The sequence below is a fragment of the Ipomoea nil genome, unplaced genomic scaffold (genome assembly GCF_001879475.1).
Source record: "Ipomoea nil cultivar Tokyo-kokei standard unplaced genomic scaffold, Asagao_1.1 scaffold1310, whole genome shotgun sequence".
Lineage (NCBI taxonomy): Eukaryota > Viridiplantae > Streptophyta > Magnoliopsida > Solanales > Convolvulaceae > Ipomoea > Ipomoea nil.
The window spans coordinates 1,897,829-1,907,211 of record NW_017617738.1 but is presented as its reverse complement, the minus strand read 5'-3'; positions in this window follow the sequence as shown (position 1 = coordinate 1,907,211).

The window sequence follows — 9,383 nt, the reverse complement described above, 5'->3', positions numbered from 1 at the left end:
TCATGTTTCTGTTGGATGTCTTTTTTAAGGGAAAAATCTGAGGCATTTGAAGCATTCAAGACACCGTGTCTTAGACTTCAAAAGGAGAAAGATGAGCCTATCAGTAAAATTCCAAGGCTTAGAAGTGATTGACGCGCACGCTCTTAGCTTACGATTCTCTTTTAGGAAGCGTGGTCAAAAGATTAGATGTGATAAGGTCGTGCAAAGATGTGAGATGTAAAGAGTTAAAACGGGGGGAGTGAGAACCACCCCGAGTGTCGTACTCAATGAGTGATAACTTGGAAGTGTTGAGAGAGTGTTATGGTAAGGATATTTGAGCTTGAGGTCCTTGGTTAAGGCCTAAGGGATTGCATTAACAGGTTGAGGTAGAATAAGAGAACAACGTGAAAGAGAAATAAGAAAAGTAGAACAAAGAAAAGGAAAACGGGTTGGCATTGAGCTTCGATTGCATTGCACGGTTAGCCATACCGAAGGTTGAGTGATTCAAGCGTGTTGAAACTCTAGTCAAGAGGAATGGCACTGCGAATGCGTAGCCGATTCGGTCTAAACGCCACTCGAAGGAACTCTTATTCTCTAAGAGGCATTATAACAAACATCTTGCCTACATCCCTTTCCGGACTTGGCCCTCTCAGATCGCAAGACGATAAATGCAAGTGGGAAGGCTAGAGTGCATTACAATCTCTTACCAATGCACTCATCCTAGATCTAATGGGTGAGTTGCACACCTCACACACTAGTCTACACGAAACTCACTTCCAACAAGACAAATAAACCAACAACAATCAAGAATCACAAATTGCAAATCAAATCAAGCAAAGTAATCTACACATCAATCCAAGCCCCTAGAATTTTAGCCAAACATGATAAAGAGCAAGATCTAGCAAGTATGAAATGGATGAACAAGATTTAAACAATAAGGACCAAAGATTAGATTTCACCCAACATGAAGCTAGATCCCTTCCAATGTTTGTAGAAGATGAAGATCCAAGCTACGAGCTCTCCAAATCTTCAAGCTTCCTTGCAAAACATCTAGATCTTGACTAAAATCCTAGAAAGATAAAGTAAAATCTAACCCTAATCTAAAGCCTCTCACTAGAAAAAAAATGTTGAACTCCAAGCCTAGATGTCAAGAACTCCCTCTCTAAATCTGATTTTTTTCTTTAAATATTCGCCACCCTATTCACGTATGGCCTCACGCCGTGAGGCCGGCGTGAATAAGTTATAAGCCCTCCATGTTAAAGCTTCATTTGGCTTCTTAAATTCCCGTTCACGTGGCCCTCACGCCGTGAGGAGGGGCGTGAATGGGAAGTAATTCCCATTCCGTCCTTCTTCTCGTGCGTAGTCCCGGTGTGTTCGGTCCTCGTTCGCGCGCATTTCTCGGCTTTGCTTATTTTGGCCTTTTCAGCACGTTTTCTGTCCAAAAATACCTGAAAATAAATAAAATTTAATCGGGAAGGTATTTGTCTGCTAAGTTGTACTTTTAAGATATTTTACTCTAAAAACAAGACTTCTAGGTCAAACTAGTGCAAAACTCCTTGGAAAAACTACTGGAAACTTAGCATATTTTGAGGCTTATCACAAGTTTCCACACTTTAGCTTGCGTGTCCCGAAGCAATTTCACAATTAAGAACTGATAAGCTCAAAATATGCGTTTAAACAGAAACTTTTGGTGTACCACATGTTTCTTTTGAAGAACAAGTGCTAGACTACTATCAGAATGGAATCCCTTGAATTATTTCAAAAATGTGTTAATCATGCACCTGTCAACAATTCTTGCAATATTTAAGAAAATGGTGCCCTTAAGAAGGTAAAAACATTTAATCAAATGGGGTGACTCACTCTATACACCACTAGTCAAGCATGCAATCCAAAGTGGGGAATTCACCTCTTATTTTACAAAGGCCTATAGCCGAGCCACACTAGTGGGAACGATGTGCACAATCCAACCAATATCCAACCTTATATCGCCAAGGTCTTGTACAAAAAGTAAGTGAGAGGTTTGGTATGGACCGCTCACCAACCTTAAGCCAAAGTCTAGTCTCCTCCGGCACAGAGCTCTGTGTTTTAACCCGGGGAGACCTTTCATGGTCCTGACTTAAGCGCTGGTTCTCACCTGCCTCCACCCTTATGCCAAAGATCGATTCCCCTCGGCATAGATCTCTATGTTTTAGCCCGGGGGAATCTTTTATGGTCCCGAAATAAGCAATGGCTCCCTCTTTCAGTCATATATTTTTCTCTCTCTTTTTTTCGTTGGGCCGCCATTCTTGGTCTTTGCCTTTTTCTCTTGTAATCCCATTTTTCTTTCACTCATACTTTTTCATTTGGGATTGTTTTTTTCAATTTTTACCACAAGGCTCACCTTTTGCTCCATACCTAACCAAAAGATTATTCATTTCCAACCTTGCTTCTTATCTTCCTACGGTTGGAAGGTGCACACTCCCACTTCGGGGGATCGTTTACCAAGGACTAAGCAAAATAGGAGGTGAACTATCAAACAAGCATGCAACAAAAGTAACCCTAGTTGGGTTCTATACAGTTCCTAAGGTGTAAGAGAAGCAATTTTCAAAGATATTCCAAAAATTTAGCTGACTAAGGCATCATAAAACACATTTTCAAAATAATGCGACCAATTCTATTCTTTTCTAGTCATATATACATTCTACATTCAACAATTGGTACGCCAAAAAATTTCAAAATTAAAGCACAAAGGTGCGCCCCTTTCCACACTTTAGAACAACATCGTCCCGATGTTCATTACAGTGGGCGCAAGGGTGTGAACAAGAGCAGGAAAGTGAAACAAGGTTTCCCTTTCCAAACTTTAGAAGTGTGGTGTGGGATGCCCTAATTGTTCAATCAACACCCAAAAAACTAGCGTAAGGAAGTTGTCCATTTCCACACTTTAGGAATTGACAATGGGACTAAAGAGACAACAAAGCACTCAAAAAAATAAGTCTAGCAAAGCATAGCACAGGAAAGTACCTTCCCACACTTTAAAAAAAAAACTGGGGAAAGGTAAAAGATTAGGGAGAAGAAACCCCCTTTGTATACGAGATTTCCTCAACCTTGGGATTAAGATTCTTTGCCCCAGCCTGGTTTATGGACAACATATATTGACAATTAAGCATTAGTGGCAATGGTATAAAGCATCTAAACAGCTCTTTAAAAGAATTGTGTAAGGATGACACAACATCCTTACTGTTTCTGTTTCAAGCACCTGAGCTATTCATTCAGATAGATAAGCATCAAAAGATATAAAGGAGGGTTCAACTACTAATTAAAGCATTAAAAGATAGTCAATGTTCAACAAAATACTAAAAGAAAAGAGTTCAAAACATAATAAAGTAAAGTAGTTAGATCAAAGTATGCAGAAAATAAAGGAATATAAAGTCGGTACCCCACGTGTAGGGTACCTAATGTTCCGACATATCCAAGAACCATAGTGTCAGAAATCCAAAGGCCAAGTAAGCTCAAGAACACACACAAATACTCATCAAAAAGGCGGAGGATCATTGCTCGGGCCTTGGGGAGGTTGAGGGAAATAGGTGTTGCAACGATCATCCACATAAGCCTGAAGACTGTCAAAGCGCGCATCTATATGGGACTGCAGGACATCATATCTGGCGTCCACATGGGACTGAGGGTCATCCCATCTAGCGTCAACCCGGGACTGGAGAACATCCCATCTAGAGTCAGCCTGAGACTGGAGGGCATCCCAACGAGCGTCATTCCTCGTCGTCTACTCAATATGCAGGTTAAACTGGAAACGGTGAAGCGTCATCCAGTCCATAACCTGCCCATACTACTCGGGGATGTCATCATCGGCACCTGGTTTTTGCGGTGCCTCCTCCTCCTCAACCTGCTGGTCTTTCCGCTGTGAGGGGCAGCATGAACGGGAGTTTAAAGGGGCCGAGAAGCGCAACGCGGAGGAGGTTAATTCCCTATTCACGCCGGTGTCACGGTGTGACGCCGTGCATGAATGGGCGGCCGAATGAAGCTGAATATTTAAGGCCGAAAGATCTCATTTTAAGGGAGTTCCACAAAATTGTTTTTAGAGAGCTTTTTCAGATTTAGAGAGAGGTTTTCTATGGTTAGAATAGGATTCTAGAGAGGGAAACTAGATCTACATTAGCAAACATCAAATTTTCACTAGATTTGGCTAGAAGAGTTGGAGTTTCGAAGCATTTGTCAACGGATCTTCATCAATTGCTTGTAGTTGACGAATCTAATCTTCAATTTGGGTAAAATCTACTCTTATGCTTCATTGATCATATCTATTTTTATCCTTTTGATTGATTTAGATTTCATTATGCTTGGCTAAAATCTAGTGGGTAGGATTGTGGTGTTTGATTGATTGTTGACTATGGATGTCTTGTTGTTGAGGATGTTCTTTGTAACGTTCTTGGAGTGGGGCCCAACTCTATGGATGGTGTTGGAAACCTAGATCTAAGCAAGAGATTGCTAGATCCGGGTAGCCTTGATCCTCTTCATTTCCCCGTCTTCGATCCGAGAGGGCAAGACCCGGAAAGAAGTGAGTGCAAAGTGTTTGCTTAAATGCCCCGTAGAGAATAAGAATTCCTATGGGTGGCGTATAGACCGAATCAGCTAACGCATTCGCAATCCACTTCTCTTGACTAGTAGCGCACAATCAAATCACCACAAGCCTCCCATTTCGGGATTGACCAATCACACAAGACAATCGAAACCCAATCCTAACCGCCTTTCTCTCTCTGAGTAAACCCCTATTCTTAATCTACCTTTCTTAGTTTCAAGTTCCTTGCAAATTAACAACGTCAAACAACCTCTCTTAATCGAGTCTTCAAGTGTTTTGATAACCTCACCTTATCTATAGCACAACTTCCAAGTTGTCATTCGTCGAGGGAACGACACTGGGGGTGGTTCGAACTCCCCGTTTTACCATTTATCCATATCAATCACAACCATAAAACTTCAATATTTTGACCACGCTTTCAAGAACCACAACAATAAGCGGTAAGCTTGTCAAAATGCTAGAATACGTATAGGTAGATATGACACCCAGGTGCTCATTTCTTCTACGAGGAAAATACGCAAACACCTCGCCTACACCTCTTTCTGGGCCTAATCCTCTCGGATCTAGGACGGGAAATGCAAGGGGAAGGAGGCTAGGATTATGTCTCAATCTCTTGACAACATAAACCTTACTAAACCTACAAGTGTGTGGTGTACTCACACACAAGAGTCATTATAAGCATTCCTCTTACAACAAGACATTCAAGCCAACAACAATCAAATCAAGCTAGTCATCACAAATACAATCTACACAACAATGCTCGCCCCTAGAATTCTAGCCAATCATTGAGAAGAGCAAGATCAAGCAATTTGGAAATAGATGAAATACAAGATAAGCAATAAAGAGTAAGGATTAGATTTCACCCAAATCCAAGCAAGATCTCTTCAATGGTGAGTAGGAAATGGAGATCCAAGATACAAGCTCCTTGAATTCTTCCAATCTCCTTACAAATCTAAAGGATTTTTGGCTAAAACCTAGAAAGAGAAAATGAAAATAAAATACCCTAGATCTAGAACTTCCCTTTAAAAACTTCTCTCTAAAAATTGTGCAACTCCTCTCCAAATCAGATTTTGCCTTTAAATATCAAACACATTTTGGCATCCCATTTACGCACGGCGTCATGCCGTGACGCCGACGTAAGGGGAATTATTTTCCTTCGCTCCAAGCTTTTGTTCGGCTCTTTAAATTCTGATTTACACTGTCTTTCACGCCGTAATGCCTTACGTAAATAGGGAATAATTCCAGCTTTCCTCCTTAGATCTTTTACGCTGGTCTCACACCGTGAGGCAGGGCGTAAATGAGAAATAATTCCCTTTTTCTCCTTCTCACGGACATGACTTGTGATCCTCGTGCGCACTCTTTTCTCGGGCTTTGCTCCTTTCGACCCCTTTTACCACTTTTTCGTCCAAAAATACCTGAAAACACGTAAAATACAATTAGAAAGGTATTTCCGTACTAGACCGTTCTTTTGGGACATTTTGCTATAAAAGCAAGACTTTCCCACTAAAACGAGCACAAAACTCCTATAAAAGGCTCCTAAAAACTAGCATATTTTGAGACTTATCACCTTCTAGTGTCTTAAACAATTCTAGTCCTCATCATGTGTTGCACAAGTCTCCTCCATCCTATTCTTTTATTTGTGTCTTTGGCTGTCTATGTTATCCTCACTTAAAACTATACAATCGTCACAAAATGTCATACATGTCTTTTCCTTGTGTCTTCCTAGGTTATCCTGAGTCTTTTAGGGGGTATAGGTGCATGGACTTACAGACTAATAAGATTTACACATGCAGGCATGTTATATTTGATGAAGAAGTATTTCCTTTTGCTGATAAATCTTCCATGCAAGCTACACCACCTACTCAGACTGCTCCTTGGGCAGAATCTATTCTCCACCATGACGTCAGCAATGCTGCATCGGATTTCGTGCATCCAGATTCGCCGCCAGAGCCTGTGTTGCCGGACGAGCCCATGCAAGCTGATTTCGTGCAGCCTACGTCATCCTCGGCCGAACCTGTAGAGGTTGCACGACATCCGCGTGGCAAATCGATGAGGTCAACCGTCCGCACCCACTCCATGGTGACTCGCAATAAGTCCCAGGCTCCTCCTACGACTCTGGCTGCTCAGGTTTGTCCTACGGAACCTACATGTTACACTGAATCTGTTAAATATCCTGAGTGGCGTGAAGCTATGGACCAAGAATTTAATGCTCTACTATAGAATTAGACTTGGTCCCTAGTTCCTTCCGAATATTATTGGGTGTAAATGGGTGTTTCGCACGAAAAGGAAGGCTGATGGCACTACTGAGAGGCATAAAGCCAGGTTAGTAGCAAAAGGTTTCAATCAGGTTCCAGGTCAGGATTTCTTTGATACATTTAGTCCAGTAGTGAAACCCACAACTGTAAGGCTTTTGTTATCCTTAAGTTTTATCATTTGGATGGGTTATCAGGCAGCTAGATGTCTCTAATGTTTTTTTAAATGGAAATTTGGATGAAGCTGTTTATATGAAGCAACCCCCTGGTTATATTAATGCTAGTTTTCCACACCATGTATGCTTATTAAAATGTTCTCTGTATGGATTAAAACAAGTTCCTAGAGCTTGGTTTAATCGTTTACACACGTTTTTAATATTCGTTGTTTTTCAAGCATCAAAGACAGATGTCTCTCTATTCTATTTCTCTTAAGATTCTGCACTGGTTTCTTTGTTGGTCTATGTGGATGATATTCTTGTAATGGGCAGTGATCAGGCCCTAGTTACTCACTTACTCTCAAAATTGTCTGCCACTTTCAAGATTAGAAGTCTTGGTGAACCAAATTTTTTCCTTGGCATTGAAACTGTTAAATGTGATGATGGAATCCTATTGTCTCAACAGCGATATATGAATGATATTTTGAAACGTGCTGGAATGGCAAAATGCAAACCTCTTTCTACTCCTATATCTGTTTCGAAAATTGTTCCCTTTAGTGCAGACTTATATGATGATCTTACGCAGTACAAGAGTCTGGCTGGAGCACTACAATATCTCACTGTTACACGACCTGATTTATCCTTTGCGATTAATCAAATTTGTCAGCAGTGCATGTTCCTACCACATCACATTGGGAGCAACTGAAACGTGTCTTGAGGTATGTTAAAGGAACAATTGGGTTTGGGTTGCGTATACGGAAATCAATGTCAAAGGAAATTCATGCTTTTTCTGATTCTAATTAGGCTGGTTGTCCTGAAGATCGTAAGTCCACTAGTGATTTTGTTGTTTTTTTGGGGACTAATTTTATATCTTGGGTCTATAAGAAGGAAAGAACTGTGGCTAGATCTTCTACTGAGGCTGAATATAAAGCTCTAGCAGATGTTTGTGCTGAAGTAACTTGGATCGTTTCACTACTACGTGAGATGAAAGTTCCAGGTATCTCTATCCCTAAACAATGGTGTGATAATCTTGGTACTACTTATATGTGTGCAAATCCCATCTTCCATGCTCGTACCAAGCACGTTGAGATAGATTATCACTTTGTTCGAGATATCAACAAAAGATCAACATGCAGACATATTTACAAAAGCTTTGCCTAGTCCTAGATTTTCTTTTCTTAGAGACAAACTACATGTTACTAGCATACCATGTGCTTGAGGGGGAGTATTAGGACTAGTATTAGGACTTTTTGTATTTGAGTCACATTATGACTCCCTATCCTAGTCTCCCTATGATTCCTCTTGTATATATTTTCCTAGCCTGTACAGTTGTCATTAATTCACTCAATACAATTATTACAGTTCTCATCCATGACACTCAAAAAGTTATTACCACTTGCTTTTCCAAAATAAAGTATGATTTTAGGTGTACGTGAACCAAAATAAATCAATTAGGGAAAAATTGTACGTTTTATCCCTAAGTTTTAGAGTAATTGTAGGATTCATTTCTACTTGTTAATCATGTTTCACTTCTCGTTCCTAAGTTATAACTGATGCGGCAAATTTCATCATTTTTCTAACAAAACATTATGGACGAATTTGCAACGTCAATTGTAGCTTAGGGGCGAGAAGTGAGCACGACCTGTTAGAAAATGAATGAAATTCGCAACGTCAATTGTAGCTTAGAGACGAGAAGTGAGCATGACCAACAAGTAGGGATGAATCCTACAATTACTCAATAATTTTAGGACGAAAAGTGCAATTTTCTCAATCAACTAACAACATGTTTGGCTCATACAATAGAATAAGCAAGGAACATAATAAGAATTTCATTCAATTGTTTGGTTCGTCAAATGAATTATTTAGAAATTATATTCTAGTGTTTGGTTGGAATAAAGAATAAAAATGCAAATAAGTATTTAAAGTTCGTTTTGTTTTGGTGCCGTAATTTTATTTCCCTACCAATAGTGTTTTGTGAGAGCCATATTTACTTTAAAGGTTGTTTGATCATTATTTTTCAAGTTCCATTAATCTTTGGTTTGTTTCCTATATGAGTAAAAGGGTCGATTGGTTTGTTTCCAATATGAGGAAAGGGTCTTAGAGAAAGTTCCGAAATTGTTAGTAGATTGATATTTTAATTTACCCAAAGAGGCTAAGTTTGTTTAGTAATCCTATTGCTTAATTTTTTTTTTTTCGGGTGTAGTTCAAAATTTTCACCGTCAATTAATTTCTTTTATGGTTCAACATAGAAAACACTTGCAAAAAAAAAAAATTGAAAATGGGTAATTTTCAAATGCATTTTAAAAATAAATTTTGAAAAGAAAATAACATTTTTCATCCCTAAATTATAGATAAATATACTTTTCATCCCTCAATTATACCGTCACCGCCTTTCATCTGCATTTGTCTACAAAGTGCACCCCGCAG